Source organism: Pelodiscus sinensis, chromosome 1, assembly GCF_052426305.1.
Source record: "Pelodiscus sinensis isolate ZL-2025 chromosome 1, ASM5242630v1, whole genome shotgun sequence".
Classification (NCBI taxonomy): domain Eukaryota; kingdom Metazoa; phylum Chordata; order Testudines; family Trionychidae; genus Pelodiscus; species Pelodiscus sinensis.
The window spans coordinates 144,155,569-144,164,956 of NC_143052.1; the positions used below are offsets into that span (position 1 = coordinate 144,155,569).

General features: G+C 44.4%; 1 long non-coding RNA gene across 1 annotated transcript; it reads left to right on the forward strand.

The window, feature by feature from the left end:
• Window positions 1–1,592: 1,592 nt before the first annotated feature.
• Window positions 1,593–8,903, forward strand: LOC142819212 (uncharacterized). Its single transcript, XR_012897017.2, has 3 exons — window positions 1,593–3,857; window positions 4,208–4,404; window positions 7,083–8,903. It is a non-coding gene; the product is annotated as an uncharacterized LOC142819212 (long non-coding RNA).
• Window positions 8,904–9,388: the final 485 nt, after the last annotated feature.

Sequence of the window (9,388 nt, forward strand, 5' to 3'; positions counted from 1 at the left end):
TGAGTGAAGAATGAATGCCTCTGCATAGGTCTGAGACTTGAGCTGATCCCAGCTGCACCAGGGCTCTCCCACGAGGGAGCTCTGAACGCAAGGAGGGGGGTCAGCTGAACCTCGAGACTCAGCGGATATGTGAGGGAGTGACGACTCCCCTTATTTCATGAGCTGCTAAGGTCTGACACTCTAGACCTGGCAGACTCTTTCTTTGGAGTGTGTAAAGTTAGTTTAAGTGGGGGTTAGTCTAAACACCCCCCACTCTGCCGAAAGGCACCCCTGTGTACTACATGTACATGCATAATGGTCCAAGGACCTGTAAGCATTTAACAAATTGGAAAAGAGGAAAAATTAAAGCCCTGAGGGATGAAAGTAAAGCTCAGAAAAGCAAAAATCCGCCCTGCATTAAGATAGGTAACTTAAAAGTTGCTGCAGCACCTCTGTGCCAAAATAATACACAAGAAGTGGAAGAAAAAAAAAAGAAAGATTTCTCAGTTGGCACACCCATATCAGCCAAGCTTGGGGGGAAAATTTGGCACATCACCCCTCTATCCCTCTTTATAACGCATACACAGGTAGAGAGGAAACATGAAAAATAACTGAAAGGAATTAGCTCTTCCCGTTGAAAACACGGGCTCCTGTAACAAACTTGCCCGATCCAAAGCAAAACACAAAGTTTAAAATAAGTTTAACAGTTTAAGGAAAGTGTTCCTCCAAATCCTAAGGGGGAGGAAAAGAAAAGAAAAAAAAAACCTGCTTTAAGAAATGACTCCTTGTTTCTTGCAGCCTCTTTTAATCATCTTAGCAATGAAACAGTCAAGTTAAACATTTGGCTACAGACACTTTGTTAAATCTATTAAAGAGAAAATAAGGAATTCCACTGAAACTTAATTGGTTAACCGCATAAAAGAATAGAACTATACATTGTAAATTTGTAAAACCTGTACCCTAAGGGTTAAATGTGTCTTCCAAGGAACCTAATTATTGTTTAAAAAAATCCAAGCCCAGAAACTTCAGAGTGTTTCTGTTCAAGGCTGAGCTGATAGCACTTTTGGCTTGCTTTCAGATCCAAGGTTGTGTGTGTCTGCAAACTGCCTGTCTGTTCTGGAAGGGAGGGAGCACTGTCCCCCATAAGTAAGTCTGTAAGGGTATGTCTACACTACCCTCCTAGTTCGAACTAGGAGGGTAATGTAGGCATACCGCACTTGCAAATGAAGCCCGGGATTTAAATTTCCCGGGCTTCATTTGCATAAGCGGGGAGCTGCCATTTTTAAAACCCCGCTGGTTCGAACCCCGTGCAGCGCAGCTACACGGGGCACGAACTAGGTAGTTCGAACTAGGCTTCCTAGTTCGAACTACCATTACTCCTCGTGGAATGAGGAGTAATGGTAGTTCGAACTAGGAAGCCTAGTTCGAACTACCTAGTTCGTGCCCCGTGTAGCCGCGCTGCACGGGGTTCGAACCAGTGGGGTTTTAAAAATGGCGGCTCCCCGCTTATGCAAATGAAGCCCAGGAAATTCAAATCCCGGGCTTCATTTGCAAGTGCGGTATGCCTACATTACCCTCCTAGTTCGAACTAGGAGGGTAATGTAGACATACCCTTACATTGCATGTGATTCTTTTCAGGAAAGGAAAACCTTTTTGCTTGCTGGAATAGTAACTAGCAAGCACCTTGTTCTAAGAGAGTTTCTGTAGCAGTAAAAAATAAAGCCTGGTCTGCAGTACAAGAGGGAAACTGAGGCATGCCACCTTTAACTAAATAATTAAACAATGAAGTAATTTACTCAAACCCTCTGAAGCTAGTGTTCAAAATAAAAGCATACCATTGGGTAACAGCAGGCTGATCAAAAAGTAGCAAAAATCTGTAAAGAAAAAGTGTTCTAAAATATAATGCACCACCCCAATGTGGGTAGAAATGTTTTCTTTGTCTTTCAGATCATCAAGAAGTGCTAATATCATCTGAAAATTAACTGAAGAAAAAAAAAACATGGTTCTGTGTCATGACATAATAAGTTTGTGTTCTGTGTTCTGTCCAGATTTGTCTTGTGTGTGTCTTAATTGTGATATATGTATTTCAAACATTGTTGTGTGTACAGTATTGTTGTTTTAATGAAAGAATAATTTAAGTCCCTTGAATAATCTTAACTTTGTGCTTTACACAGATGGCTTTTTTTGCTTTTATAATTCTAGTGAAGTTTTAGTAGCAGGCTATGCAGTTTGTACTGTCTGGAATGTATCTGCTCCTCTACCTGCTGTTTTTCCCTTCTCTCCTACCATCGCCAGCTCCTACGCCGTCTCTTTCAGAACTGGCCCTCCTGCGAGACCAAGCCCCAGAATCGGAAAAGCAGGAGTGGAGACTGGCAGGGTGCACCTTGCACCCAGACCACTTGTGGTGCAGCTTTGATGGCCACAATGTTGCCCCAGTGGTCTTGCTACCTCACCTTGCCTCCGTGTTCCATGGATTGTCGCACGTTGGCAAAGGGGGGGATGGTAGCAATCCTTAAAACAAAATTGGTTTGCTCCCAAATTCTCCCAAGCAGCCAAAGATTACTGTCTGGCTTGCCCTGTCTGCCAAGCCCACAACGTGGGTAAACCTGTAAAGACAGTTCCGGCAACCAGACCTCCGCCTTTGGGACCATTTCTGAATTTACAAATGGACTTTATTCAATTGCTTAAATGTCAATCTTTTGAATAATGTGCTGGTTATTGTTTGCTTGTTTTTGAGATGAGTAGAAGCTTATTCCTGCAGGAAAGCTGATGCCATCACAGTAGCTAAGAAACTTCTAAATCATTACATCCCATCATGGGGAATACACCTTGTGATCTCCAGTGATAAAGGTACCCACTTTACTGGGCAAATTGTTCAAAAAAAACCTGGAAAAGTACTACTCTACCAGACAAGCACTGCACTGTGCACGACACCTGGAAAGCGCAGAAGCAGTAGAAAGATGAAACAGGATTTTAAAGAAGAAACTTGCTAAAATATGTGAGAACTCTGGCTTAACATAGATAGTAGCACTCCCGATTGCCCTAATGAGCATGAGAGCCACTCCTAATCAGAAAACTGGACTCAGTCCACGTGCAATTGCATGTGGCCGACCTATGAGACTGTTAAGCAGCCCAGAAATTAACCTGGCTGATGCCACACTTGTTAAAGGAAGCATAGTCAAGTATTGTCAGGAACGTATGAGGTGTGTACAGTCTTATCATTCACAGGTTAAGGACGCCTTCCAGGAGGCCCCGACTGAGCCGTGCCTTAAACTACAACCAGGAGACTGGGTTTGTGTGAAGATTCACCAGCGAAAGACTGCCCTGGAACCCAGGTGAAAGGGTCCCTACCAAGTCCTTCTGACCACCCATACTGCTGTAAAGTGTGAGGAATTGCCCACTTGGATTCACGCCTCTCACTGCAAACTGGTTCCAGCGCCTACAGAGGTTGGCCCTGTGAAAGGAAGGTATTGAGGCCTACCCAGAATATGTCAAATGAGCACCAGTTTAATTGTAAGTGGAAAGGAAAGGCAGCACTCTCAGATACAGGAGATAAAAATAAAAACAAAATTTGATTGGTTGACCAACAATAACCCCGCTTTTAGGGAAGTAAGTAACTCAGACAGCAGTATGCAACAAAGTGCTGATTACCCCAAATGGAGCAGACGAAAGTTTTTTGTAAGGGCAGAATGAGACAACAAAAATCTAATGTCAGCAATTGTCAGGCGAGTGGAAAAGTACGCAAGAGCGGACGGGTTGTGAATCCAAAAAGCCAGGTCTGATCAACCAGGGCTCCCTCCCCGGCGCTGAATCTCGCTGCCGCACATAAGCTCCGAAAGGGGAACAAATAAGCTCCGAAAGGGGAACGAATACCGGTCGTAAGTTGCAACGAAAAATCCAAAGAAAGGAAAAACATAAAGAAAAGACTATCTCCTGAATCTAAGCAATGCTTCTATCTTTCTTAACATATTATATATTTGTTAATTCCATAAATTTTTTAAAGGTAACTCAGGAGGGTATATCAGTAGGAGAAGTTATTATTTCTTGTTTTTTTTAACTGTACTGTTTTTCTATTTTTTCTTTGTATATTATATTGTCTTAAAAGAATCAAAAATAATGAATTGATTTAAATGGAAAATTGATTATAAAGTAAATAGAAAAAATAAATAATCTTTGTTTGACCCTAAAAAGAAGTATTCCTCTCTCTGTGGTTTCAAATCCTTTAAAGAACCAAAAACGGTTACCGAAAGGCCCCAACAAGGAGCACCGCAGACCTGGTACCAGAGACCCAGGTCCAGAAGCAGACAAGGAGCACCGCAGACCCGGTACCAGAAACCCAGGTCCAGAAGTAGACGAGGATCAGTGCAGGCTTGGTACCGGCAATCCAGGCCCAGAAGCAGACGATCCTGAGAGACCAAGGCTAAGGTACCAGCTGCGACCCAGAAGAACCTGCCAGCGATAGGTGAAGCAAACTAGGAAGTCCTGAAGAACAGCCAGCATGAGGCTGGACAAACAATTCATGTTAAGCTTATGCTTAATCTTGTTTTTAATACCTAGCAGTTATAACCTATATGGTTCAAATGTATTTATGCTTTTAATGAACCAAGTTTCCCAAGAATTTAATTCCACAGGTTGCTGGATATGTGCTCAAAGTCCTGTACATTCAGAAAGAGGTATCCCAATGATTCCAGTCCCACAAAACAACACTCAAATGAATGGCACACTGTTTAGTGAACTAAGCCAAATGATACTTGGCAGGATAAAAGGTTTACTAACCCAGGGTATATCTGCCTAGCCTTGACCCCAATTGGAAAGTACTGCTGGACATGTAATGGTTCAAGAGCCAGGGTGAGAAAAAGCCAAAACCAAATGGCCCTAGACTATGTCCTAGCTAGTAAGGGCGGGGTTTGTGCCTTAGTGGGTAAAGAACGCTGTGTGTATATCACTGACACCAGCAAGGAAGTGAAGGAAGATGCCTCAGAGATTGAAAGAACTGTGAAACGCCTAAGGCAGAGGGAAGACTGGACCCTCTGGGATTGGTTAGGAGGCTGGTTTGGACATGTGGGAACTTGGATTTTGCAAAGAGTAGTTTTAGTATTGGTTATATTCTTTTGTGTTTATTGCTGTTTCTTGTTAATCAATTGCTTTATTTCTTGTATTCTGGAAAACACAAGACAGACCCTTACCAAAGGGAATGTGGAACTCATGATGTTAAAATAGGATGAGCAGAGAAAGGAACAAGAAATGTATATAAATACTTTAATGGAAATAGAGATGTAAAATGGTTTCAAGGTTAGCCTTTAAAAGGCTAAAAGGGGGGAGTTGTAGAAGCTATTTTATGTTTAGCTAGAAGCCATCTTGTATAACAGAAACCATTTCAGCTTTTTGTCTTTGCACGTAGGCCAGAGTGAACTTTCTATCACCCCATGCGCCAGGCCAAAACAGATGTGCTATTGGAATGTGTTAACTGGGCTGGTTCAGAGAGGAGAGGTATTCTCTCATACCTGTCCGCCATCTTGTTGATAAGGCTTTGTTTTTCCTAGTTTAATTGATTATTTCTGTAATTGGATGCCCTGACGTCAGACTGTTTGGCTAAGGGTATAAAGATACTAGGATTGATTGCATTAGCAGCCTTACTGGGCCCGACTTTGCTGGGACCACGTTTGGCTCACTTTGCTTTACTGATCAATAAAGCAATCAGTTGTTAGCCGCCTAAACAGAGAGGAGCGTGTTTTTGCTTCGACAATTGGAGACCCAGGTTCAAATCTCTTATCAGGTGGAGGGGGGCTTGAACAAATCTTTGAAAATAGAATCCGAACTGTGCACCTTGCAAACTGGCAATTGCTTACTGAGGTTGGGGACAGGCTCTAAAGCTTCCCCCTGCCCCGTCTAATGCTAGGAGCTCAATCCAGAGAGTTTGGGACTGTGGAAAGAGGCAAACTCTGAAATGGCTTTAAGTACCTCTACCCCGGACCTTGTAGGTGATGTTAAGAATCGGCATGAAGTCTGCACTGCAGCTCTTGTCAGTTCAGAGCTTAACAGATAAAGTGTTAAGGTCTGGTTATTACTTGAGAAATCTCCATAATAAACCTTATTATCGCAGGCAGAGGGATAGAGTGTGAATCTCTACTGAGTGGATGTCCTGACTTGATTTTAAGAGGTGCTCTTCCCATTATTCAAGGCTTGTCTGAACACAAACTAGAATCAAAATAACTGAATCAGTGTACATTCTTTTGTTATTTTGGTGCAGAAGAATGATTACAGACTGAGTGTTTTATTTTGAGTTCATTTAAACTGTTTTCTATAGTTGCTTAACCCCCTGAGTTCCGATTTGTTAATTTCTTTCACAAGCCAGGTGAATTTAGTATGAGTCCTCCAGTTAGAAGACAGGAAGGTCGTCTGAAGTTACTGGTTGGATTTACCTGATTTTAGCCAACCATGTGGCTGAAGGTGGCTGCTGCAGGTGCCTGGGGTGCTAGTATGAGCACCTGAAGGATCGGTTACTATCAAGTAATTGAAATTGTTTTATCCCAAACCATTGCATTGATTGGAAACTGTATAGAGTAGCTCTCCAAAGCTTGAACAGACTGGTATGTCATTTGCATTTCACCCTCCACTATAATGCTCCATTTCTGGTGTGCACCAGAGCATCTGTTGAGCAGCGCAGTGATGCAAGACAACAGATTAGCTCAGAAAGTAAAGACTAATTTGTATCCAGCTAAAATGCTCAAGTGAATGGAGACTGATAGAACGTAGTACGCTCAGACACTGGGGCCAGTGCTTTTCTCCCCGTGAAACGTGCCACAGAGTAGGGACCACAAATTGTTAGGGTCTTAATTTTGTTTCATCTAAAAATGAGCCCATCTAGTAATATGCAGTCGCTTGGTACCAGGCTGCAAGTGCTGGATACCCGCCTGCCAGGAGTGTGAGTAGGCCAAGGAGCTCCGTGAGTGGCAATGAGCATTAGGGCTGAAAGGCCAGCCATCTGTCCTAGTTTGAAAACTTGCACTGTCGAATGGGAGACTTGCCAGGCTGGTGCCAGCTTGTGTTGTGTTGAGGATGCTTATGACAAGGAGTGACTCCCTTGTATTTTGGTCTCTTAGGTTTTTAATGAGCGCTGCCGAATTCACTACAAACCTCCAAAGAGCCAGTGATGCAGGGGTGCTTCCCCTGCCAGTGTTCTGCAATCATGAGAGCAAAGCTGAAGAGACATGGGACGAGCTCCGGGGGACCTTTCCAGAAGTGGGAGAAGCCAGTCTCCTTTTGTTTTCAGACTCACCTACTTAAAATCTCACGTTCAGCTGATTCTCCTAATTAAGAGAAACCGACTTCAATTTTTACAAAATGTGAAAAACTAATACATTTGATAGCTATTAAAAATTTCAGATGGAATGGGACACTGCCACTTTCTTGCGTACCCCCACCTGCAGCAGCCCTAGAAGGGAAGTGGTAATAGAGAATCGCTCCATCGGTCCTTGCACCATGAAGTCTTCCTGTATTACTGCTTTCATCTTGACCATGGGGGATAAATCTAATCTGCCCTTGAGTGTGAAACTGATGTGGTCAAAAAATATACACGTGATAGTTTGAGTGAGGTTAGTGGTTATGAAAGTAGGAGGCTAAAGACTTTGTCTTGAACCAGTTACCACAGATGCTGGTGCTGTAAGGTTATAGGCAGACACAGCACTACCAGTACGCTTCAGTCCTGCCTTGCAGCACCCTCTGTGCCTGCATGCTCCAGCCCAGTTCTCTAATAGCTCCTGATCAGTTCTGGCACCCCTTTTGAACAGTCACTGCTAAATGGAATCAATGGCACGATGGCCTTGTGGGGACAAGAACGAGACATCCAACCCCTTTTTCACCTAGGACATTTTAACAGAAATCACTGATGAAAGTATTAATGTCAAACTAGTTTGAGAGCACAGTGCAGTAGGAGCCAGTGCATCTGTGGACTTTAAATGTGCTTATTTGTGGTATCAGTCAAACTGGCCATAGTGTATAGTACCAAAACTTTGCTTGGAAGACGAGCATCCTTTCATTAGGGAATGTCCTAATGAAAGCCAGTGACTCACACCTAGCAGAATTCCCACAAGTGAGGCTATTGGGTATCCTGGGGTGGGCATCTCTGTCTTCCCTGGTGGTGCTTTTCCACTCTCTAAAAATTTAATATTGGTTGAGAGCGAAAGAGTGACTTCATGGCCTGGTGGACCCCCCCAGAAAGACCCAGAATTTTGGGAACCCTTACTTACCATGGCCCGTCAGTGTTATCAGCGCTGCTTTATAGTCCACTACCCCTCACACAAACCAGATACTCATGGGGCCCATGCTTTTTTAGATTCCAGGTTGCAAGAGGCTAGCGTAAGCACTGTCAGTGTTACAAGCCGCAGTGATGACAGAGGCGAGACTCCTGGCACTGAACCCCTGGCCATCTGGCTCCAGAAAGAGTGGGGACACTTTAGCCCGGACAAAAACTACCGCCGTTATAATCGCGCTTGTATAAGTCCTCCCAATCTTACAGTCGCTAGCTGGAGGCAGGCGGCGCGCCAGTGTCCAAAATGCCAGGAGCATAAACACATGGGTACAGTATCCCATTGTGCGGGGGCCTTTTCCACCAAAAAGTTTGTACCGGGTCAGGTGTGGCAAGTTGATTTCATTGGACCCCTTTCCGGTGCCAAGCCCTATACAAAGGGTGATGTGGTTGTAGATCTTGGGTCCCGTCAAACATGGTGGAAGCCTTTACACTGCGCCACGGCAGCACGCTTACTAATGCCTTGCTGGAGCTCTTGGCTGCCTGGGGAGTGCCCAGACAAGTTCAAACTGATGGGGCCCCCCGTTCCAGTCAAATGCAGTACAGCAGCTTTTCCTAGAGTTTAACATCGCTCACCACGTCCACTTGCAGTATCATCCCGAAAGTAATGGTGTGGCAGAGCGTAAAATCGGGCACCTAAAGACTACCCTCTACACTTCCTTGAAAGGAAGAGACTTTAAGAGCTGGCATCTCCACCTACTGCCTACGCTAATTAACCTTAATGAGCAGTGCAGCCGGTGGCCGGACTTTAAGGCCCAGCCTCTAGGGCCATGGACACTCCGATTCAAAGCAGATGACCCAGTATGGGTCTGCATCCCTGCCCACAATGGGATTGGTTGAGAGCGAGAAAGTGATTTCTGTTAGAGAAAACACCTGCCCCCCCGCAGAAAAAAGTTTGGCCAGGCCGCTCTTGCTATAGTGGGCTGCAGTACTCCTTGGGAGAAACCAGCCGCACCCTTGCTTGCCTCAGGGCCTGAGGGTTCCCTACAACTGTGTAGCATACAAGGGTGGTGGGAACCGATATTGCAAACATACTTCCCTGCATGTTTTACCAGCATAAAGAGCTCTGAGCTGTTTATGGACGTCAGCACAGCAGGAGCA